This window comes from Chamaea fasciata, unplaced genomic scaffold (assembly GCF_029207755.1).
Source record: "Chamaea fasciata isolate MVZ Bird 193981 ecotype frontalis unplaced genomic scaffold, bChaFas1.0.hap1 SCAF_25, whole genome shotgun sequence".
NCBI lineage: Eukaryota > Metazoa > Chordata > Aves > Passeriformes > Sylviidae > Chamaea > Chamaea fasciata.
Genome location: NW_027094110.1, coordinates 1,091,181 through 1,115,638, shown reverse-complemented (window position 1 = coordinate 1,115,638; position 24,458 = coordinate 1,091,181). Strand labels below are relative to the sequence as shown.

The window sequence follows — 24,458 nt, the reverse complement described above, 5'->3', positions numbered from 1 at the left end:
CTTTTCCCAGTGAGGGAGCGCTGGCAGCCACAGCAGCCTCTGTGCACCAGGCCACTGCTCAATGTCAGAGGAGCTGAGCTCCTTCCTGCCTTTCTCTCCCCACTGCTCCAGGACCAGCACAGCCCCCTCCACGTCCGCAGAGTGCAATCTGCTAATGATTCCAGCCCTGGTGCTTTGTCACTGCCGTGATTTATTGGTTGTGTCACGGTTTGCACTCAGCTGTGAAGAAATCTTGCCGTGACCTCAAACCACGAGACTGCAATTTTCCTGGTGCTGGAGGCCTGTGGCCTGGCCGGCCCAGCCCAGCAGGTGTTTCCCTGTCTCCTCCTGCAGTTTGTGCCTCCAGAGCCTGGCTGGGAGCTGGGTCCTGCTCTGAGCATCTGGAGTGGTTTGTGCCTTCACCAAAGGGCTGCGGCAGCCACCGAAGCCCCCGCTCCCCAGAGGTTCTGTGCCTTGAAAATTTGTTCCAAAGCAGCTTCAAACCCTCCAGTTTTCATTATTAATACAACTCCTTTCATCAGAGTCCACTCATCTTTTTGCTTTCTATTTCTGACTCTCTACCCTTTCATTGTTCCCCTGGTGCTTCCACGGGAATGGCACCGAGAGCCCGACCCGGCAGCCACAGCAGCTCCTGCTCCCTTCCAGCAGCAGGAATTCATTCCATCAAAGCTTCCTCCTCCAACTGAGGGTTTGTCGTGGGTTTTTTTTTTCCCCCTCTTCGTTTTAATTCCATCTGTATTTAATCCCAGACAAACACAAACAACAATCTCGGCTCCCTAAGGCCGTCGCTTTCTAAATCAGTTACAGCCAACTCCAATTAGCAGGCAGGCAACATGAGCAGCTCCTGGATCTTTGGGAAGGAGCCAGCCCAGAAGGTCCTTTTTCCCCCAGACTGTCCCTTTTTTTTTTTTTTTTCCCCTCTGAAGGACTTGCACCATCATTACAGTCACAGGCTCTGCAAGATGAAACACCCTCCCCTTTGCTTCTGTTCCTGGGCCTCATTAATGCCGTTTGTGCTTCTGTGCTCCGGCACCTGAGTCTACCTGCAGCCTTTGATTTATGAGAGGATCCCAAAGGCTGCACAAGTGCTGAAGAGAGACTTTATCGGTCACTTTAGCTTCCCTCTTAGCCTGCACTCGAAACTGCTTCTGAACAGCCTCTCTGAGCCGGGCTGAGGAGAGGCAGCTCCTGCCAGGCACAGACCCGGCCCTTCCCAGGGCGTGAGAGGATCTCTCAGGGATGCCCTGGGGAAGCCTCTCCCTTCTCAGGCCATGGCAGCATCTCCTGGAATTACCCTGGGGAGGAACCCACCAGCCCTCAGAGGAACCCACCACACTCAGCAGGAGCAGCCCACGGGATTATTTGGTTGAACCCGACTGTGAGTTCGCCATCCTCAGCTGGGTTTGGCGGGAATTGGCTGACCCTGCTCCTGGAATTATCCAGACAGGCACTTGTTCCTTAGGGCTCAGAGCTGGTGCTGTCCCCTGCTCTGCCAGGGCTCTGCTGGGCTGCTCCTGCTCACTGGGTGTCTGGGGGGTGCTGGGGGCACTGGTGGAGCTCAGTCCGTGGTCCCCTGGCTGAAGGGATGTGCCCAGGCAGGGCACACTCACGCTGTCCCCCCACAGCCATCCCTCCCTCCATTGGGGAGCTATTTCAGGTGAAAATCTGTGTTTTATTAATTATGGGTCTGCTTTGCTGCTGGAGTCTTTAATGTGTTTTGCCAGCTGCATCAATCCGAGCCACAGAGGGAACCATTAATCCCAACTGCCTGGAGCGTGTCACGTCCCTGCTGGGACACATCTGTCCCCAGGGCGAGCCCGGGGTGGGGGCCACGCTGTCCCCCCTCTCCTGTGGAACACAGAATCCTTCAGGCTGCAAAAGACCTCCAAGATCATCAACCCAACATCCAACCAGTGCCACCACGCCCACCAAGCCACAGCACAGAGCCACCTCTACTCTGTGGTCACCTTTTGTGAACACTCCCGGGGTGGTGACCCCACCGCTCCCCTGGGGAGCTGTTCCAGTGTCTGACCACTCTTCCAGTGAGGAAATTTTCCCCAATGTCCAGCACAGCCCTCTCTCCCTGTGGCAGTGGAGGGGAGGCTGTGCCCAGCCCAGGGCTGTGAGGGATGGCCAGTCAAGGTCCATCTGGACACTCCGCCGGGTTTCTCTGCCTCTCCCCCCGGCTGGCAGGGAATGCACGGAGCCAGATCCGGCGCTGCTGGGCTCCAGTTCAGCGTGCTGCCAGCAGCTGGCAAAGGGACAGACAGGGGTGGGACAGAAAATCACTTGCATTGCTGCAAACCCCTTCCCCAGCCACGTTTCCCCAGCTCAGCGTCCAGGCTGGCTCTGCACCCACACTCCCGCGATTTCCCCGCCCGTCTCCTGTTGCAGGCACACACCTCCCCTGTGGGAACTGGCAGTGGTCAGAACGTGGATTTTAGGCTCCAGGCAATGGCTTGAAGCCTGTGGGAACTCAGTGTTCTCTCAGTCTGGCCTGAGAAATCATAAGGAGGAACCCAAAACAATCTTTGTAGATATCCTCCTCCTGACACCTGGGGCTTTTCTAACTTGTTATTTACTTGTAAGAAAACGGTCAAGAAGCGTTGCTCTAAATGACCGATCATATTGATTGCACCGAGACACTGTATAAAAAAGTCTATCTTTAAATTAATCTTTGCTATAAGAACCAAAGAACCAAAGTTTTACGTATCGTTAATTGAGCCGTCCCAAATTGTAACAATAGTCCAGAGCAGGCAGGAAAAGGATTTCCCCCATTCACTCCTTCTCCTGCCACGCAGGGATATCAGGAAGAGCAGTGTGTGCAGGCAGGCAGATTTATCCACCTGCCCTACCTGGCAAAACTGATTGGGTTTGACAGACGTGCCGGGATGTGCCGGCGCATTAACGACCAGTTTAGCATGGAAACGAGCGGAGCTCTGCTCCTCACAGATGTTAGGAGGAGAAGTTGATCTAAAGCATATTTTATGGCTGTGCAGAATGTATTAGATCAGCAGCCTCGAGAAAAAAATCACTACGGGCTCCTTCCCTAACAAATACACACAAAATTTTTAAAATCAAATAAAACAAAACCTTCCTCCAGAAACAAAGCGTGACACGTTCTACAAACCAAATTCTTTGCTGCTGAGGAGATTTCAGCTCTTGGGTGAGGACTAAAGAGATCACCAGGACGGAGAAAAGGGTGAGAAGCAGCCAGTCCAGCCCCACACCACCCATCCCTGCAGATCAATCATCCCCAGGACCTGCCTTCCCCCCTCCAAGCGATTTAAGTCCTGTTATTTCAGAGAGATCTCGAGGCAGAGCAGCATTAATGGGCTCCACTGTCTGCAAAGTGCCCGTGCTTAGACACCCGCAAAGCTGAGCAAGAGAGGCACCAGGCTAAAAAATGTTCCCTCTCAAGCAAAACAGACTCGCACTTGCATTGCACAGAAATTAAAGCAACAAAAGGTCTCTGAAGCCAGTTTGCCATCTAACTGAGGAACAGGCTCGTCACTTTGTACACCCATCTGGCAGGGACATACTTTCCATTTCAGCAAGTGCGGGGATGGGTGGACGGCGAGGGGAATGTGAAAACAGCAAAGGGAGGAGAAGAATGCAAACCTGCGGGACAACACTGCTGCCCTGTTGTGGATACTGTACTCTATTCATATGAAAATCCATACGGCTGCCACTGTTGCATGCTACTCTTCTTACACAGCATGAAATTAAAATTCCTCCTCAGTCTCACATTGCCAGCACTACAGAGCAGCTCCAGAGCGGGCGAGCAGACAATTTATCCTTTGGCTTCCTCGGAGGGGCTCGTGCTGGGATTGGGAGCCAGTGGGGTGAGGGAGACGAGTCCATTGCCCACGGTGACAAATTCTGCTTCCCCAACAAATCCCAGAGAAACGTTGCTGGCCTCGAGTCTGACTGTTGGTGCTCCTCTCCCAGTGCAGTTTCACATGCGTAATTCCCCCCCAGGCCCCCCTGCCACTTCCCTTCTTATCTCCCCAGAACAAACTCAACGTGCGGGCTAATTTCAGGGAGTGTTTCACCCAGAGTCCAGCCAAATGTCAGTGGATCTGCTGGAAATGCAAATTGAGACAATCATGCAAAAGAGGAGGGCTTATGGATTGTGCGGGAGGGCAACAGAAGGCAAATAAAAACTGACAGGGAGAGGGAGCGGGGAACAAATCTCTGTCTCAAGCTGTTGATCACTTGCACAAATGCCCGGCGAGCAGCAAAGACAGATCCCCAAAAATGCCCAAATCCCATTGATCATCACTGCTGAATTGCCTCCCAACCCCACCTAAACCAGCTCCTAAATTTCATTTCACTCCCACCGTTCCCACCCACTCCACGGGGTGTAAATGACAGGGAAGAGATGGGGAAGGGATCTGGAGCAGAACTGAGGAGCCTGGGAGGGTTTGTTTTTTTCCTTTTTTTTCTTTTTTGTGGTTTCCCAAATTCCAAAGAGCCATTGAGTTGTCAAAAGCAATTGCAGCTCTCACAGAAAGTGTTTTATTTTGTGCTTTTGAGAAAGTCGGGATAACTGTGAGATCGTCTGGGGACAAAGTGAGGGGAAGATGCTGGAGACGAGAACTCGATTAGCTCAAACCCAGCCACAGGAATTTTTCAGATACGAGCAAATTTGTTTGGAGGTTTGCTCATTACGTGTGCAAAGAAACAGCAAGCAGGATCTATACTTATGTGCTGTAACATGATATAGAATTAATCCCCCCAGGTTCCAAAATTCCTTATAAATTGCAAGGGGGGGACGGTATCTGCTGTGTTATATTTTATCACAATTTCTGTCAAAATATCCCTGGCAGGGAACCCTTTTTGGAGATGCAATCAGCACCAGAGCCTTGTTTGGGGAGGAAAATTTGAACTAAACAGCAGCAAACTCCAAAGCTCCTTGCGAGAGCTTTGGAAAGAATCCCCTTGGAGCAGGGTTAGTGGGGTCTGGCCTTCTTAAATCACCTCGTTTTATGGCTTTGCCCAGCCCCATAATGGAGCAGAGATGCTCTCAAGCTCTATTAACAGCGCTGCTAATCCAGCCTGGCTGCTTCAACCCGCCCTGAGCCCCCCCGGGGACCACAAAACACTTCCCAAAAGCATCCCAGGAGAAGTTTGTCACCTCCCAGGTGAAGCGGGGCAGCGCTGGCGTTTCACGGCCCGGCTCACACAGCCCGGATCGTCATCACCCCGCGGAGCGGAGCGGAGTGAGCGGGGCTGAGCTCCTGGGGGCCCTCGGGGTGGGGACAGCGGGCTCCTCCCGCGCTGGCCTCTCTGAGTGCTCACGCTTGGCTGGGCCCCCGCACTTTTGTGAGGCGCTCCGGTGTTTTTGGCAGCCGCTGAACTGGAAGGAAAAGGGTCTGATTATCTCCTCCAGCACCTCAGTGGTGACCCAGACCACTGACCCCTTTCCTGTCACTCTACATTTGCTCTGGATGTTTTACACAGCGAGGGGGCAAAGCCTTCACAATTGATCCAAAGGCTGCATCCAAAGGCTCCGTGGTTACCGCGGGATTTCAGCTCCGTCTTTTGCTCGGGGGCTCTTGATCTGCCTTTCCTCCTCAGAGGAGAGATCTGGGGGGCAGAGCTGGGGTCAGCACCTCCGGCACAGGCTGGGCAGTTCTCATTCACACAAAAGCTTCTCCACGTCCAGTGTCTGTTTAAAAGCCAGATGCTGCAGCCTCCGTTTACACCAAAGTCATCTTTGCCACGTCACAGAACCCCAGAATGGTTTGGGTCGGAAGGGATTCTAAAGATCATCTCATCCCAAACCCCTTGCTGTGCTGGGGGACCATTTCCCTGCCCCAGGTTACCCAGAGCCCCATCCAGCCTGGCCCTGAGCACTTTTAGGGACGGGCAGCCCAGATGTTGACCCTGCCCCAAGACTGAAACAGCTGCTCTGGGTTTGTGTTACCTGAGCTCTGAAACCCGGCCTGAAACCACTCACTGGTTATGTGACACGGAGGTGACTCCCAGCTTGCCCGCAGCTTCAGGGTAAGGCTCCCTGCAGCACCCAGACCCCCCAAAGCCTCCCAGCCCTGCCCGATGCCAGCAGAGGTTTGCCAGCCCTTCCACGCCGAGCCTGGCGCGAGCCGATTGTGCAAAAGATGTGGAACACCCATCTGGATTCCTGCCGTGGAGACAGCCAGGAAAGTTTCTGGAGAAGGCAGCCCCGTGTGGGAATCTGCAGAGCCGTCCCTGCTGCAGCAGCTGCGGTGCCAGAGGAGCGCAGGGGGCTGCACAGGGCTCTGCTCTGGGACACAAAGGACACAAAGCCTTTGCCCAGGAGCTCGGGCCCCGGGCCAGCCCAGGCTGGGAGAAGCTGCTGCTCTGACAGAGGTTTGGCAGCGGGTTTGGCTTTGGGGTGGGTTCATTTAAAGACCTTTGGCCACGAGTCAAGGACGCGGGGCTGGGGAGGGGACCATGGTAGCCTTTCCCCTGTGACAGCAGAGGAGCTGGGGGCTCTGACCTCCCAACCCAGCTCCAGGGATCTTTCTGCGGCCTCGGGCACGTCCCTGTGTCCTCCTGTCCGGCTGCAAAACGGAGATTTCCCTCCCAGTGCCTGCCCCTGGGGGCTGTGGGCAGGGAACAGCAGCACGGTGCTGGAGGGATTTGCTCTGTATTACTGCACAATCAATAACGCCCAGGTCCCTGCTGATATCCCAGCACAAAGCTTGAGCAGAAAGAGGCAAAAGGAGGCGAGAAAGAGGAGCTGGCACAGGTGCTCTTTCTGCTCCAGTGAAATTGCGTTTTAAAAGGAAAGTGGGGCTGGCCGGGCCCTGACGTCTCTTCTAAGAAGTTGTGGAGCAGTGGGGGTGCAGGGACAGCCCCAGCACAGAGCTGGGGGTGCAGGGACAGGGGGCACCACAGGGACACGGTGGTGGCACAGGGTCCCCATGGACGCAGGGATGGGGACCCACCTGCAGCTTCCCAGGCTGCTGGCACAGAGAGGAGCCAGCCCGTGTTTAATAAATCCATCAAAGTGTTTTTAAATTAGCTGTGGTGCCCCTGGTGTCACCCCCGGGAGCGCTGGGATAGAATTAAACCCCAACACGTGTGTCCAGTGCCCCGTGCAGCTCCTGTCTTTGCTCCTGCTGATTGGGGTGTGAGGGGAAGCTGCTCCCAGCACAGCCCTGCCTGATCCCACACTTTTCCCTTCCGGATTTCCACAGGCAAATCCCACCTGTGCCCGCTCCACCTTCCTCTCCTGTTCCTTCTCCCAGGAAAAGATCCCTGGCCTCCCCTTCCACCACCTCCTGCTCAAATCAGGATGAACACCATCACCTGGAGTGTCCCTGGGTGGCACAGCCCCTTCTCTGTCCCTCCCTTTCCCGGAGCCGCTCTGTGCGTGCACAGCCACGTCGCTGCCATCATCGGCGCAATTTGGAGCAATTTCCCTGCCAGCCTCGCTGCAATCTCGGGTAATCTCCCCCCGAAGGGGATTCAGAGATCCCACGGTGCCCTAAGGAATGCAAATCACGTTCCCCACCATGGTTCTGAATAATGCAGAGGAGAGCAGCCAGCAGGACCCGGGAAGGTGGGATGGGATGGGGTGGGATGGGATGGAATGGGGTGGGATGGGATGGGGTGGGATGGGATGGGTGGAGTGGGGTCTCTGCTCCTCTTTGGGGATATTCCACACAAATTTGGGGATGGGCACACAAAGAGCTTCAGCAGAGGCTGGGCAAAGGAAATCACTTGTTTGGACCGTTCCAGCTGGAAGCTTCCTGCAGCTCCTACGGTTAAAGGTGCGGGGACCTGTCTGAAGGTGCCCTGTGGGGTTTTTATTCAAACAGTGCCCCCAGAGCGGGGGTGATGACCCTGTGAGCTCACAGAGCCCTCAGCAGAGCAGGTCTGGGCTCCCAGGGAATGCCCAGAGGGTGGGAATGCAGAGAGAAGTCTCTGCTTCTCACCTGCTGATGCCTCCCTGCTCCCACCACCATCATCAGCAGCATCATCAACCTGCCTGTTCCACATCCCACTGATCTGCTCCTGTTCCACATCCCACTGATCTGCTGCACGTGGAGCAGCCAGCCTGGGGGACACTTCGTGGGGGCAGGGACAGGAGGTGAGACTTGTTCTGCTGCTCTCCCAGCACGGCTGAACAGCAGTTAAAACCCAGCACAGCCAGCCCATGCATTAAAAATACCTGCTCCTCGCAGCCCAAACCACAGCTATTTAACAGTCCAGTTGGCAATTCCAGCAGAGCATTAGAGCTCCAACGCTCCCAGCCCCTTCCTTTAAGGTGGAGTTGAAATTCCTGCCTCTGGCTGATGCCCCTGGACCCTCCAGTTCTCACCCCAAACCCTCGGATCCCTGGGTGGGACGTGGAGCTGGACCCAGCCCTGAATTTCATGTTTCAAACCTCGTCCCTACCCAGCAGCACAAAGCCCCCAGCACTGGGCAGCACCACCAGGAGAAGCAACAAATGGAAAATCCAAGTGCAGGGAGGCCCCGAAATAAGGAGAGAGGGAGCAGTGAGGTATTTTCTTTGTTATCCTTACGGGGATAACGGGGCATGAGCTGGGAGAAAGTTCCCGGAGGGCGCAAGAAACTTCTGCCAGCTCCATTTTCCTTTCACCAGCCCCGGGCAGGCTGGCAGAGCCCTCCAGATTAAGCAGGGATTTGCTGATTCTGGGATTTCGCTGTAATCCAAACCACAATTCCCTGATAAGCTGTTACCACGTTTGTGAAGCGACATGTCCCAGATGCTCGGGCTGCCAAGGAGAGCCCACAGAGCAATTCCTGCTGGGAACGGTGGCCAATTCCCAGCGCTGCCAGTCTCCCTCTCGTGAGCAAAGGCAGCTGGAGCAGCCCAGCCAGGTGGGAACAGCACAGCCCTGGGGTGTCTGGCACCTCCCAGAGCACTTCTGCAATATTTATCTGCCTGGCACGTGGGGCCCACGCGTGCCTGCACTGCCGGGGACACGCAGGGGAGCACACACAGCTTGGGGAAGGCTGATCTGGGAGAGAAACCCTCCAAACGACAAAGCCAGCGAGCTCTGCTTTTGTAAAAATTACTTCTTAGAGTTGGATGAAAACTCCTTTAAAGTTCTGGCATCCGATCCCCTTTAAAGACCTCCTTTGCCACAGCGGCGCTCACATAAAAAGCCACGTTTTTTGGGGGGGCGAAATTCATTCCCAAAAGGCATTTGCAGCTGCTCCCAGGGCTCAGGAGAGCAGAGTGGGGCAGAGCCTGTGAGGGCAGACCCTGAGCCTCAGCCCTGCACAGCCACGGGGCAGAGGAGCCGAGAGCAGGGGTGTGATGGGCACTGCTGGGCAATGCCACCCAGATCTACCTGCAGAGAACTAATACTGACTCAAAACATGTAAAAACCAGTGGGAGGGATTATTTTCCAGCACTGATGGGAAATAGATTTTTGTTGTTCAGACAGGAGCAAAGGCAAGCAGGTCCCTCTTCTCTCCCCAGGGCACTGCAGGGGTTTGGAGCTCCCCTGAGCCTGCCCAGATTCCCCATCCCTGATGTCCCACCCCAGCAGGAAAATTGTCCCCAGCACCTCAGGGCTGCCAAATCCCCCTCTCCTCTCCCTGCAGTCAGTCCTTGCTCAGCCCCTCTTTCCTTTCCCTCCCAAGAACGTGAGCCTCGGGAAAACACAAACCTCACTTTAAACAAAGGCTGACATGTCTTGAAACAATTATTGCCCGTCCTGGGGGAGGAGGAGGGCTGGCAAAAGATTATTTTGGGAGATTAGGCCTAGAGTGACTGACAAACTGATATGCAACAGCGTTTGTTTTTAATCTGAAACAGGTTTGGGATAGAATTGAGGGAAAAAATAAAAAACAAAAAAAACCCCAAAGTGCAGCCACCCACCAGCCAAGAGCTGCTGGAGGCAGGGGAGCTGCAGCCAGCAATGCTAATGTGCTCCTGTTAGCAGCCACACGTCCCTGTCCCCAGCAAAGCCTGGAACGTGCCCTCCCTCCCTCCCTGGGGCAGGGACAGACCCACAGGAGAAGTTGTGCCCCTCCTGGGGCATCACCCACGGTCCCCCCCGAGCCCCCCAGGTCACAGGGTTGGGATGGAGCCTTGCACTGGGGCTGCTGGAAGGTGATTTTTGCACTGGGCCACTCCACTGAAGTCAAAATTTCAGTCATCATTTGGTTTCCAGTATTTATTGGGGGTTTTATTCCTGTCCAGCCCAGGGGCAGTGTCAGGGGCTGCACCCCACAGCTCCCAGTCCATGGGGACAGCCACAGCCCGAGGATTTCCCGGGCTCCGAGCCCTGAATCACACCCATAAAAACAGCAGCAGATGAGCAGGCACACACCAGCTGCGGGGGAATTAAATTAATCCCCTCGTTATCAACCTGACCCCTGGAAAAATCTGAAGGAATGGCCGGGAAGGTTCAGAGCACTAAAGCCACCGGCTCAGCCACCCCAGCATCTGCCGGGGCAGCCGGGCTGGGCTGTGAGCCCCCTGCCCCAGCTGGCACCGGGGCTGCAGGGCCGGGCTGTGCCACCACTGGGGACAGGCAGTGTCCCCTGGCAGTGCCACCAGAGGGGACAGGCAGTGTCCCCTGGCAGTGCCACCAGTGAGGCCAGGCTGTGCCACTGGTGGGGACTGGCTGTGTCCCATGGCAGTGCCATCAGTGGGGACAGACTGTGTCCCCTGGCAATGCCACCAGCAAGGTGAGGCAGTGCCACCAGTGAGGCCAGGCTGTGCCACCAGTGGGGACAGGCTGTGTCACCAGAGGGGACAGGCTGTGTCCCATGGCAGTGCCACCAGTGGGGACAGGCTGTGCCACCAGTGGGGACAGGCTGTGTCCCATGGCAGTGCCACCCTGGCAGTGCCACCAGTGAGGCCAGGCTGTGTCCCCTGGCAGTGCCCTGGGGCACAGAGCTGGGGACAACCAGGCTGGAGGGGAAAGGGACGTGGAAAGCAGCACAGGATCCTCGGGGATTTCCTGCATGGAGCAGCCGGGCCACCAACAGCGCCACCAGTGTCACCTGCAGCGGGGCAGGGCCCAGGCAGCATTCCGGGGCCAGATGCCACACGGCAGAACCAAGCCAGGCTCCCCGAGTGGAGGGATTTGTGTCCCTGCAATCCGATCCCCTCGGCTGAGCGGCTGCCAAGAGCCCTCCCGGCCCCGCTGCCAACAGATCCCCTGGAAAAGTTTGGGGAGGGGGGAAAGAAACAACGGGAAAAATAAGGAAGAAAACGCCTCTCCTTCTGGAGATTAATATCTCCAGTTTAATTTGTTTGGAAGAATAACAAGCAGGGAGCCAAAGGCTGAGAGCACTGGCCCCCAGCCCGTCTCCAGCACGGTCCTGGTGGTCCTGGCTGGGATGGAAGTGGCAGCACACCTGGGGAGGGGGGATTAGCCCGGGGGGTGCTCCCTGCCATTCCCACTCCCAGCACAGCCGGGCAGCTGAAAGCAGATTTATCTGCTGGATAATAAAGGCAAAAGATTCTCAAAAGGGACGAGTTTCGAGCCAAATCGCCAGACTCCTGCACTTCTTTCTTTAATCCCTCTCAAAACTGTCAGTGTTAGACGGGGGGAAGGCAGAGGATGGGGGAAAGGGGGAGGATGAGGGGGCATCTTCACCCAAAAAGCAGCAGAGCAGCCGTGGCTGGAGCTCCTGTGGCAGCCAAAGGCTGCAGAGGTGCCCCCGAGGCACAAAGAGGGGATTAAGGCTGGAAGGCTGCAGCCAGGCCGGGAGGAGAGGATGGGAAGAGAGCAGGGGAAAAAAATCTTCCTGGATGCCTGACAAGGAGATGCAGCGACCATCTGGGTGAGGGGAGGGAGGGCAGGGTGCCAGGGCAGCCAGGGGAAGGAGCAGCCCGGGCAGGGGAGGGCAGGACCCGCTCCCAGCCTCCTCCGCCTCCTCAGCGCGGGGAGAACACCAGGCTGGGGCTGCCGGGGGGGCACAGACACAGCAGGGCTGGTGGAGGGTTTGTTCACCCAGCCAGAGAACGGCCTGCGGTGGAAGGGACCTCAAATCTCACCTCATTCCATGCCCACGGACACCTCCCACTGTCCCAGGGTGCTCCAATGTCCAGCCTGGCCTTGCGCACTGCCAGGGATCCAGGGGCAGCCACAGCTTCTCTGAGCGCCTGTGCCAGGGCCTGCCCGCCCTCCCAGGGAAGGATTTATCCCAATATCCCATTTAAACCTGCTCTTTTCCAGGCTGAAGCCACTTCTGTCGCAGCCTGGCAGCACCAGCAGAGCACAGAGCAGCCCCAGCTGTGCTGCCCCAGCCCAGCCCTCGGAGCCTCCTCATCCTCACAGGCCCAGAGGAAGGCTTTCCCTGCCCTGGGGCAGCCGGGGATGCTGATGGGCAGGTTTGATCCGTGTGCTTTGATCCAGGCCCGGCTGGTGCTGCCCTCACCTGCCCCAGGCCATGGGAAGGTTTTGGGGCAGGGGTTTTGGGAGGGGATGGATGATCCCACATTGGGAACAGAACCAGGAGCAGGTGACAATTGTCACAGGGCCCTGAGCAGCCGCCAGATGGGAACGACTCCTGGCAAGCCCTGAGCTGGGTGGGGTTCAGAGCAGTGACCCCAAAGGGAGAGCTCTGGCTCCCGTGACCCCAAAGGGAGAGCTCTGGCTCCAGTGACCCCAAAGGGAGAGCTCTGGCTCCCGTGACCCCAAAGGGACAGCTCTGGCTCCCAGTGACCCCAAAGGGAGAGCTCTGGCTCCAGTGACCCCAAAGGGAGAGCTCTGGCTCCAGTGACCCCAAAGGGACAGCTCTGGCTCCCAGTGACCCCAAAGGGAGAGCTCTGGCTCCAGTGACCCCAAAGGGAGAGCTCTGGCTCCCAGTGACCCCAAAGGGACAGCTCTGGCTCCAGTGACCCCAAAGGGACAGCTCTGGCTCCAGTGACCCCAAAGGGAGAGCTCTGGCTCCCGTGACCCCAAAGGGAGAGCTCTGGCCTCCCCCAGCACAGCCCCGGGGGGATCCTGCTCTGGCCCAGGGGAGCCCCGAGGTGCTGGGCTCCCCGATCTGCATTCCCTGCAGGCACCTCTCCTCTCCCCGGGAGGGATCAGAGCCTCGTTGATACGTGAATTATGAATGAAACCCTCCGCTTTTAAACTTTTAACCTGCGCGTTTCTAAGAAAGTCTCAATTTAGCCAAGAGACGCGGCAGGAAAGAACAATGGTTCAGGGGAAGGCGCTGGATTTTCTGGGCTTTTAAAGCACACCGCGGTTTCACATGAATATTTCCTTCGCCGAGCCATTCCCAGGGGCGAGAAGAAAACCCTGATCCGCAGTGACCAAAGCCGAGGGCTGAGATCTGCCTTACCCTGAGCCAGGGGCTGAGGCTGATTGACACCGACACCGTCCCCGCTCCAGCCCCAGCTCCTCCCTCGGCCGTGTTTCCCATTTCAGGGCACGCTCCGGGATCTTTGGTGCAGAGCGAGCCCCGAGCATCACCCCGAATGCGTCTGTGAGTTTGTCACCCGAACACGTCTGTGAGTTTGTCACCCCGAGAGCCGCGGCCAGAGGAAGCTCCGGGAAGCAGCAAAGCGGAATTCGGGAGATGGGCTGGACAGGGGTCAGGTCACACCAAAGAAAACCAGGGTGGGTCAGGCTGCTGAAAACCGCCCTTATTAGAAGAGTAAACTGTATAATGGAGAGGTTGGAGGTGCTTTGCCAGGGCTGGGGAGGGGCTGCTCAGCCTCTGAAATCCTCCCCGGTCTCGCCTCCGCTGGAGCTCGCCCAGAGCTCGCCTCGCTGACCGGAGCTCAAGGAGGTTTTGTTGATTTTCCAGACAACCTCGGGCACGTTGCTGCCACCAGAGCTGGCACGGAGCTGGGGCCGAGCAGAGCCAGGAGCAGAGCGAGCCAGGGAATCCAGGCTGCTGCCCTGCCAGGGAGCGTTCCCCAGGAGATGGGAATGGCCTGAGCAGAAAACCCAAACTGCAAACCCCAAAGCCAGCCCAGGAGGAGCACAGAGGTGTCACGGGAAGGGCAGCGCACAGGATCCTGGAGTGGTTTGGGCTGGAAGGGACCTGAAATCTCATCCCATCCCATCCCTGCCATGGCAGGGACACCTCCCACTGTCCCAGGCTGCTCCCAGCCCTGTCCAGCCTGGCCTTGGACATTCCAGGGATCCAGGGGCAGCCACAGCTTTTAAAAAGCAGCCTGAAATCATCATGTGAGGTCCGAGAGCTGAGGGCAGGACCTGTCACAGGCTGGGATGGAGCAGAGCTGAGCACAAACAGCAGCCAAGGAAGGCTGGAGAGGAGCAGACCCGGGCTTGCCCACCACCTCTGCTGCTGCTCAGGGGGAGGAAGCAGAACTGGGGCAGGGGAGGCAGTGCCACCCTCGGGAGTGCAGCGATTACACATCATGAGCCAGCAAAGCTCCTCGTTTTCAAAGGAGGGAAGGAAAAAAAAAAGCTTAAAAAAAAAAGTAAAAATCAATCAGCCACAAATTATAAATAAAAGAGATGAAAGTTAAGAGTGAAATGAAACAAAGCCCCAGGTGGCCTCTGCCTGGGGCACTCCTGCTAATTTTAGTTCCTCAGCTCTTCCCGGAGCCGTCTGGGTCCATGACTGCACAGTCTGAGAGCATTTACTGCAACTCCCAAAAATGTTCCACACAGGGATGGTCCCGCCTGGCTGGGGGTGGGCGAAAGGGGAAGGGGTGGGACCCACCCCTGCTGTGACAACCCCATGGGGTGCTGTGGGGTGCTGTGGGGTGGCACAGGAGCTGGCTGCTGGCTCTGCCACTTCGAGCCCACCCCAAGCCCTTCCCAAACCAGGGGGGTTTGGGACCGTCCCAGTGTGGATGTGCCCACCCCTGCCTCCCTTCCTGCCCTGCAGCCCCCTCACTCCTGCTCACCCCTCTGCTGGGATTCCCCCGCCCCCCAAGCACCCCCAGCCCCTTCCCCACCCCGTTCCTGCTCCCCCTGCCCAAACCACGCTGGCTCTGTGGTTTTTGGGAGGGGTCAGGGTGGGGCACAGCCCTTGACAGCCCCCACGTTCATTCCACGGGGAGAAAGGGCAGCAGCCTCCTTCACAGCATCACCCTGTCCAGCAGCGTGGATTTAAATCCCTAATGAAGGAATAAATCTGGGAGCTGCGGACATTTACTGCAGCCTCATTCACACAGAGCCTCTGTGGGGCCGGGGGGGGGGGGGGGGCTGACACCTGCTCGGGCCCAGGGAGGGGGGAATGGAGGAGGGAACATCCCATTAAATGAGCCCCGACCTGCCCGGGGGTGCTGAGCACTCCCTGCCCCCACAGCCACGCCCCAGGGCCGTGACAAGATGCACAACTCCATCAGCCACAGGGGGCCTTCCCCGGGGGGACAGAGGTGGATGGGGCCACTCTGCCTCTGCATGACACTGCAGGGATTCTTCTCCCCGGCCCTAAATCCCCCCCAGACAGTGGGTCAGGGGGCAGAGGGCATGAACTCGGCCCTGGCACAGGCAGGGCTCAAGGGCTGGGCTGAAGCAGGGACTCAGAGGATGAAGATCCCAAGAGGACAATCCTAAAACATCCCAGAGCATCCTACAGCATCCTACAGCATCCTACAGCATCCTACAACATCCCACAGCATCCTACAGCATCCCACACCATCCTACAGCATCCTACAGCATCTCACAGCATCCTACAGCATCCCACAGCATCCTACAACATCCCACAGCATCCTACAGCATCCTACAACATCCTACAGCATCCTACAGCATCCTACAACATCCCACAGCATCCTACAGCATCCTACAGCATCCTACAACATCCCACAGCATCCTACAGCACCCCACAACATCCCAGAGTGTCCTACAACATCCCACAACATCCAGCCATCCTCTGGATGGCAGCTTTGCCTCCCCCACCTCCCAAGCAGAGCCAAACTCCTCCTGCCCTTTCCCTGCCCTTCTGCCTCCCCTCCTCCCCCACGATACCAAAGGTCGGGTTTGAAATTCAGAGGTCAGGGGGAAGAAGTGGAGCGGGGCCAGGGGTGAGGGAAGCACACAGGGGAGGAATTTCACCTCCCCAAGCGTTTGCTTCCAGGAATCAGCAGCTCCAGAGCTCCTGCCAGGGGTGGAGGAGCTGAGCTGGTCCAGGGAGTGCAGGGAGGACTTGTGGGGACAGAGCAGGGTGTCCCCCACCCCACAGCCAGAACAGCTCCTCTCTCCTGAAGCTTTTTCCTTTTTTTTTTTTTTTTTTTTTTTTTTTTGCTTATCCAAAGCTTCTCAAGATGCCAGAAAAAAAACAAACAAAGAAACAAACAAAAACCCCAAACAACCAAAAAACAAACAAACAAACCAAAACCACACAGTGGAATGCCAAGCCCAGAGCAAAGCTCCAGCAGAAATGGAGCGAGAGGAAATTAAAGATGTGCCTCACACATCTGGAGTTCCCAGGTTCCATCTGCGGAGCCCAGTGAGGCAGGGAAGGTCCTGCAGGTTCCTCTCCTTCAGGGGAGGGAGTTTGGCTCGTGGTGCCTCTTCCCAGGCAGGGAAAAGTGAACAAATCCATCACCCCAATGCTGCTGTCATCACTCTGCCCTAAACAGCAGCCTTTGGGGTTTTCCCTTTGATTTACATTATCACTGCACTCTCTGTCTGCCAGACACATCCATTAGCTCTCCCTTCCCAAACTGCTCCACAGCCAGGCCTGGGCACCTGGGGAAACCCTGGGAGGATTCATTCCTGCCTGCTGCGGGCTTTCACAGTGAGAGGTACAAATAATTCCTGTGCTCGGGAGGGGAGGGACGCACCCAGCACCCCAAAGAACCCGCAGGGTGGAGAAAGGGAGCAGAGAGCCAGGGATGGGCTGGAACATCCCCTCTGGAGCACAGGGAGGCAGCAGCTGCCCCTTACGGAGAGGGACAATCCCCCTGCCCATCCCTGAGCCTGGCAGCCCCATTCCCCACTCCCAGGAAAAGTGGAGATCTCCTTCCACGCAGTGAGTGCAGCTGCAATTGGCAAAAGTGCTGCGAGAGCAAAAAAAAAAAAGGAAAAAAGCCGTTTTCATGTAAATGTCCCTAATAATAAAAGTGAATGAAGAAAGCAACGCATCCAAACAAGAAATAGTACATTTGTGCTAGGGAAGCAAAAAATGGTGCTAAAAAAGAGAGCTTTATCAACAGCTTCCAGAAGGCACTGGCTGCTCTTTAATGCTCCTCGAGGAATCCCGCAGCTCCTGCTGGACCTGGGCTGCCTGGTGCCTCTGATCACAGGGCTCTGAACAAGCCAGGCTGGGCACAGCACACTTGAAAAACATGAAACTTGTTTGTTTTCTCAGGCAAACACTGAGCTGCCTTGCTCACCCCAAACCCGCTGGTGTTGTTGGGTGCTGTTTGTCCTGTTCCCGCTGCAATCCCCACTCTGGGGCTGCTGGAATCAGCCTCATCCCAGCCCCAAACTCCCCTAAAACCAAGGGCAAACCATAAAAAATGTGCCCCGTGCGATGGGACGTGCTTTGCTCCAAAATGTGCAATATTCAAACACGTTCATCAGTTGGTTGCTAGCGGTGCAGGTCAGTGTTTATCTCGTTCTCCTTGCACTTTGGATCACAAACCCTCAGCTGGGCTGCCTGTGCAGTCAGCAGGGGCAGCTTTCCCTTTTCCTGGGGGGAACACAGGGGCAGGAAGCAGCCTGGGGGCCTTTGAAACTCCCTCAGTCTCGCTTCCACTACACCTGGGCCTTCCAGATATTCTAATGATTTATTTCTCTCTCAGTGAGGAGACCGAGTTGCCGGTGCGAAGGGCTCTGCACAAAGAAGAAAAGCAGAGAGGGTCACAGCCTGCTGCCCTTTGGCTTCAGAGCTCTGCAGAACGATTTAGCCCAAATATACTCCAGCCCTGCAATTGCTCTGGGAGGCAGAAGAAAGGGGAAGGCTGGAGAGGGACTCTGGTTTCATTCCAGGAGCCTCTCCCTCAGCTCAGGAGCAAACCCCATGGCAGTGACAGCTTTGGCTCACACCCCAGCAGTCTGAGCAGGTTCAGGGTTTTGCTGTTTTTCGGTTGGTTTATTTTTTTGCCCAGGTCACGGCCAGGAAAGCCCCACGGCCCTTCCACAGCTCCAGAGAATCCTGGGGTAAAATCCCCGCGAGCTCCCCACAGCAGGCAGGGCTCCATCTCCCTCTGTGATTCCCAGGCTGGGCTGCCTGCAGGCAGCTCCCCGAAGCAAAGGCCGGGCTCTGCCTGTCCAAGCAGCTCAGCAGGGATGGGAAGAGGCTCGGAAAAGGCCGGGGGAGGCGTGGAGCGTCGTAAGGGGAGTCATGGGCTGGTGCTGCTGCGGAGCCTTGCCCGGCATGGCCGTAAATACCGGGCAAATGTTCCGGGGATGGATCCGCCACCCCAAACCCCGCAGGGTTTTACAGCCCTGCTCACTGCCGGCTGCCGGAGGCACCTGCAGCCACCACGGGCTGTAAACTCCATCGGGGGATGGAGGGGATGTCAGAGGCAGCATCATCACACAGCCAGGGAAAACCTCGCAGCCAGTCCCACCTCAAACCGCGGCTCCTCCCCGGCGTCTCACCCCCTGTTGTCCCCAAATCCCAACCTTTTCGCAGCAGCAGCGGCAGCTCAGGGGTTGTGGCAGCGCCCAGGACTCTCCCTGCACATTCCCCCGTCTCATTTGTGGTTTCCACATTTGTTTTTCCTGCCTCGAGGAGGCATTTAGAGAAGCAACACAGCCCGGGCTTCTCACAGTGTTTCTTGCCACCCAGGGATTTAAGATCTCTACAAATGGACCAAAACCTGTGTTATTTTGACCTCTGAGGGTTTTAAAAAGCCTGCAGGAAAATATGTTTATAGTAAAGAAAGCATGAACTTCTTCACTGGTGAGTGGAAAGGCAGGAGTCTGACACTGCCCTGCCCCCAAACCCAACAGCATCCAGAACTGCAGCTCCTCCAGCCTCACACTCCAAGGAAAGCAGGGACAGGCAGGAAAAACTGACAGCAGCTCACAAAAGAGTTTGGAACTCCGTGATATTTTTCACCAAGATCATTTCAAGTAGAAACTCATTATTGAACTTGATGGAAACGCCGTGAAACGGAGGAGGAATAGAACAGAAGTTATTCTGCCTCACTTGATGCTCGTAAGGGAGATAATACCTCTGGGAGAAGGTGTGAGGATGAATTATCTCTGAAATACGTTCAAGATAAAAACCTTGTTTGGATGGGGCTCTGAGCAGCCTGGTCTGGCTGGAGCTGTCCCTGCTTACAGCAGGAATAAATGGCCTCTGAAGGTCCCTTCCAAGCCATTCCATGATTTCAGGGGCAGGATGTGTTCCAGGCAGGATGGATTCCATGGATAAGGCTGCTCAGCACTCACAGCCTCCACTAACCCCACTTGGTTTAGGACTGAACCGAACGCAATCGCTGCCCTCCAAAATTTCCAGCCGATTTTTCAAGGTGCCCGAACCTGCATAAAACCCAGAGTCATCCCCATCTCCCGAGCCAAGAAATGAGATTAAAGCAGCCCCCGAGCTCACCTGGCTCCATTTCACATCCCCAGCATTTCCTGAACACCTGCCCCTTCTCTCTCCAGCAGCTATAAAAATATCTGCCAACTTCTGGCTTTTTTCTGATGTGACTTGCTCTGGCAGGCACCAGATAAGAGAGGCAGGGAAGGGATGCTGGGAGAGGGGAGGCCAATTTCATGCCATTAAGGGGTGGCAGAGACATTCCTGAGTGCTCCGACCCACAGTCTGGAGGGACTTGGCAGCTCTGTCCCATCTCCAGCCCCAAACACACCCCAGTGCTCTCCTCTGGCTTCCGGCACTTTCCCTATTCCCTTGCACAAATTCCAATTAATAAGATTCCAACTTCTGGCTATGAAAAATAATAAATGTGAGGGACCATGGGGCATTTTGGGGACCCATTTCTGTGGTTTGGCAGCACAGGTGGAAGCAAAGGGGAATTACTTTCTGAGGCTGGGAAATCCTTGTTTAGGGAGAAAACAAATCCCAGCTCCTCCAACCTCAGCAGCAAGTACAGCACTGAACGAACACCCCCTTATTTCACATCCTAGGGCAAAAATCAGACTTCTTTTCCTCAGACCTTTCAATTAAACAGCCTCTTCAGCCAAACAAGAACCATCTGCCCTCTCACACCTCTGCTGGGCTGTGGGGATCTGCCCTCTGAGGGTGATGGATGGAGCACGGAGCTGCCAGAGCCCCTGACCTCCCACCCTGCAGCTAAAACCAGGCAAATCCCCTGGAAGGCGCCTGCAAATGGATGATTCTCATCTGCTCAATAACAGCCTGGTGTCCTCTTGGCTTCTCCACACGCTGATGCAACCGAGCTTTTCCTGAAGTGTGGTGGGATGAGCGTGCAGGGGCCAAAGCGAAGGATAAATCAGCGGGATGAGATAACCATCCACGGAGTGAAGTCATCTAAGGACGGGCCCGGGCATATATATTTCATTGTGAAAGACCTCCTTTATTCCCACTAATGGAACAAATGAAATCAGCCAAGCTGAATAAAACTCTCACGTCCCAAGACGTAGCAACGCACTTAAAAGTTCTGCGCTCCTCCAGCGGCGCCATCCAATCACTCATGGCTGTCCCTTGGAAAAGGGGAGCAAGGACAGAGTTCAGGAATTCAGCAGGTGACGGGAGAGCCTTTCCCATCGTGAGGAGTGTCCCAGCACTGTGGATTTCTCTGTGGGTTCCTGCAGACAGATCCTGAGCAGCTTTTTGGGGGTGACCTCACACCTTGGGATGGATTCGAGCCACGCCCAGTGCAGCTGCCCCTGGGGACAGAGTGTCACGGCCAGGACAACGTGTGACACCCATTTGCCGGGAGAATTGGGGGTGATTTCATTCACACACTTTATCCTTCACCTCGGGCCACCTGAAATAGCCACACCTGGGCCTGCAGCACTGCAACACATCTCCAAGCGCACAAATTAAAACCTCATCACCACTGAGCAACTCAGCGCTGGGTGCAACATCACTGCTCCAGCTTTTCCCTTGCCTCTACCACCCAGGAGCATTCCCAGCCCGTGGGAAGGCAGGCAAGGCTGCAGGAGCTGCATTTTCCCTCCAGCCAGCATAAACAGCATGATGGAAAAATAATACCTAGATGGCAACCGGCAGACAGAGCAGAGACATTTATTTATTCTTGATCACAAACAATGTCCTGCATTGACAAGCTGAATGAAGGGCACTTCACTGATTTATTAGGCCTAATAAGAAACAGACCTCTCGGGATGAAATACAAGATTGATTTTTAGTGGTGAGCCTTGCTGCCACGGCAGGCACTGAGCTCGGGCTGATGGGATGGAACCAGGCGTGCACATGGACGTGGGGCTGACACGGCTCTGCCAGGGCAGGGGAATCAATGGGGGGATTGGAGGAAGGGGAGATGGAATGGGAACAATAACAGCCCTGCGCGCTGAGGGTTCCTCTTTCCTCCCTGCAATCCTCCTCTCTCCCACTGAGGCCGTGCATCCCAAGACCAGCAAACCACTGGGACGTTTAAAGGCAACTCTGGTGGAATCCCTGGGAAACCTCTGAGCCAGCCCCTTCCCATGGATCTGCCTTCCAGAGGAGCCCCTGTAAGAACAGCAAGTGCAATTTCCACATCAGCCTCAACACCTCCCGGGCACACCACATTAGCTGAGTTCCGTTGCTGGATGCCGTTTTCCATCAGGAAAAAGACAACTAAGCACAGCAGTGCTTAGCTTGAGGCCCTATTAATAGCAGTTCTAATTATATGGCTGCAAATTTAATTCATGGCAATGATTAGTGTCAAAATCAAAGGCATCACACATCAATATTGATAGAATTGTATGAAGCCCATAAACAGAACAAGGGAGCTGACACATCTCCCCCCAGCACTTAGTTGCCGTTAACTGTTGCATTAATGTCCCTTCTCATTTCCCTTGATGGAAAAATGGTTTTATTGGAGGAATCCACGGTGCTGGGTGGTTATGTCTCCAACGTGAGCCCCTTTCCCCTCCTCCCCGCAGCCAGGAGGCTGAGGGGCTTTGGAAGGAGAGCAGGAGGGAGAGTTCCATCCCACGCACCCATGCTGGAGCCAAAGGGCCGCAGCATCAGCAGCTTTTGCTTTTCACCCACTTGGAGACAATTCCTGGGGAGCAGAAGCAGCAGGAGCAGTGGGGTGAAGAGCTGAAGGCAGGAGGACACAAGTGAGAGAGCCCAGTGTTTCCTGTAAGGAATCCTCACTGGGGGAGCACAGTGAGAATTTGAAAGATTTCGGAGCCATCTCCCTGACTTTCCTCCAGCTACACAAAAATGCCCTCCCTGGAAGCCCAGACGGAGCCAGCAGCTTGTTTCCAAAGGAAATCAACAGCTGTGGGCGAGGGAATAGGTGTGACAAAGCTTTCAGACATTAATTGTGTGGGTAGATCTGAGACGGAGGAGGGGATCAGGTGGAAAAAGCGTCTCCACAAATCCCTGGCACTTCCAGAGGTGCTGAACATTTCCACCATCATTTCACAGGCGGGGAAGGAGAGATAAGGAGAGAGTCCTGAGCATCCTGAGCACTCGCTGACTCGGAGACGTGTCTGGTTACCTTGGAACAGGCACGAAATTGGAGACAACCTGTTAACTTCCCCCGGGTGTCGCCTCCTCTGCAGACGGAGCCCCTGAGCTCCGTGCAGAGCTGCTTCCTACGCCTCACCTGGGCTCCCTCAGGCCAGCGAATAGATAATCACACGTGTCAAACGAGGGAAAATCTGCTAACGGTGTAGACAGAGCTGTGAGAGAGAGAACAGCAACATCCCCAGCCCCACACAGGGCAGGACGGGACCGTGGTTGTTCCAGTGAATTACCGGCGGGATGGAGCCCATCAGCTGCAGGCAGCCCTGCTGGTAAATAAGGGCAGATGCCACGAAAACCTGACTGCAGTGAACGTCTGGAATGAATTCACTTCAGAGACGGGCCAATTTTCATCCAGCAGATGAAGGATTGCAGGTGAAGGATTCCACAGCCCTCCCTCTGGACAGCGCCGCGCGAATAGATTAACTTTGCATCAAGAAAGTGTTCAGTGTAGACCAGCAGCAGGAATTAAACCCTGCTGGAGGGACTGCTGCTCCTGTAATCCTTCATCGTCCGCGGAACAAGCCCGACAGTACCTCGTGTGCAGGCACGGGCTCTGGGCCATTGCTGCCTCTGCATGAGGAGCCTCCCCGTCCCCAAACCCCGCTCACAGCCAGCGGCAGGCTGCGGCCCCGGCTGCATCCCCAGCTCCCAGCCTGGCACAGCGGTTTGGGATGTGCTCAGGGCTCCTCCTCTTTCCATTTAGCTAAAAAAAACCCCACCCGGCTCTCCCCTGTGCCACCGCACGGGAAGCAGGGAAGTGAAAGGCTCTGCTTTACAAGCTCCTTCTCTCCCCCACGTTCAAAATTGCCCCACTGACACTCGAGAGGCACCAGGGAGGCACCTAATTTACTACTACTCAGCACTTGTAAAGTGCTGAATGAATATTAATGAACTGATGTAATTAAAATGATGCAGACATTCAAGTGTAGTATCTGCCTGTCCTTGTATCTTCCTGGATAGATGAGGAAGAAATTCCCTGCTGCTTAAGGACTCAAAAAATTAACAGCCTGCTGTTGATTACATTTGTTAACTCTTTCCCCGGCATGAAGGAACAGGGGCTGCATTTAACGTGCTCACCTAATGCTGTCATTTAGAGCTGAGGTTAATTGGAAGGGTCTCAGCTTGCCAGAGCAGCAGCTCCAAGGCTTCTTTCGGTGGAGCTGGATCAGCCCCACTCCTGAGCTGGCTTCCAGCTGCAGCTCCAGCTCTAAAGGCCAACAAGGGCTCTCACACTTCCCTGTTTACACCCCAAGGCCACTTCCACACTTGTTTTAAATACAGAGCTTCTCAGAGAGTTCCCTTCCAACTCAGAATATTCTGTGATTTTGTGACTTGGGAGTGGGGAAATCCCAGCTGGACTTCAAATGGCTAAAAGTCATTCAAGGTCAGGTTGGACAGGGCTTGGAGCAGCCTGGGCTGGTGGAGTGTCCTTGCCCACATCCCTTCCAACCTGAAACATTCTGTGACTCTCACCTGAGCCCTACCATACCCCTCCCCAGTGTTTGTGATGGAGAGGACAAGGAATGTTCCAGGGCTGATCAATCATCCAGCAGGAGGGAAGAGGCAGAGGGAAGCAGCAGGGCTCTGCCCTGGGGCTTGGTTCCAAAAGCAGCCATGTTAACCCATTCCTATCTCTCCATGACCAAAATCCTGCCAGCACCAGCAGCTCCAAAGGCTTTGTAACTCTCAGTCTTCTGCACCAGTCGCAGCAGGACTGCTGGGAAACAAAACTACTGCAAGATTTCCATCTGACGTCCTTTGGTTCCTTTTCCAGGACCATCCTGCAGCAGTGTCAACTTCGCCTTTCCCGAAACTTGGAACAAACACACTCCAAAACAAACCACACGAACAACGCTGAGAGCTGAACCAGCCCCAGGCTCTGCCCCAAACTCTGCCATTCCCACTCCTGCTTCACTCCCAGTTTCCCACTGGGAAATGCCCACGAGACACAG

At 55.6% G+C, this 24,458-nt stretch overlaps 1 protein-coding gene across 1 annotated transcript in view; it reads right to left on the bottom strand.

Annotated features, from left to right (window-relative positions):
• The window catches only part of PLXNA2 (plexin A2), a 143,923-nt gene that overhangs the window by 99,792 nt on the left and 19,673 nt on the right, over positions 1-24,458 (bottom strand). The gene's annotated exons all lie outside the window — the stretch shown is intronic.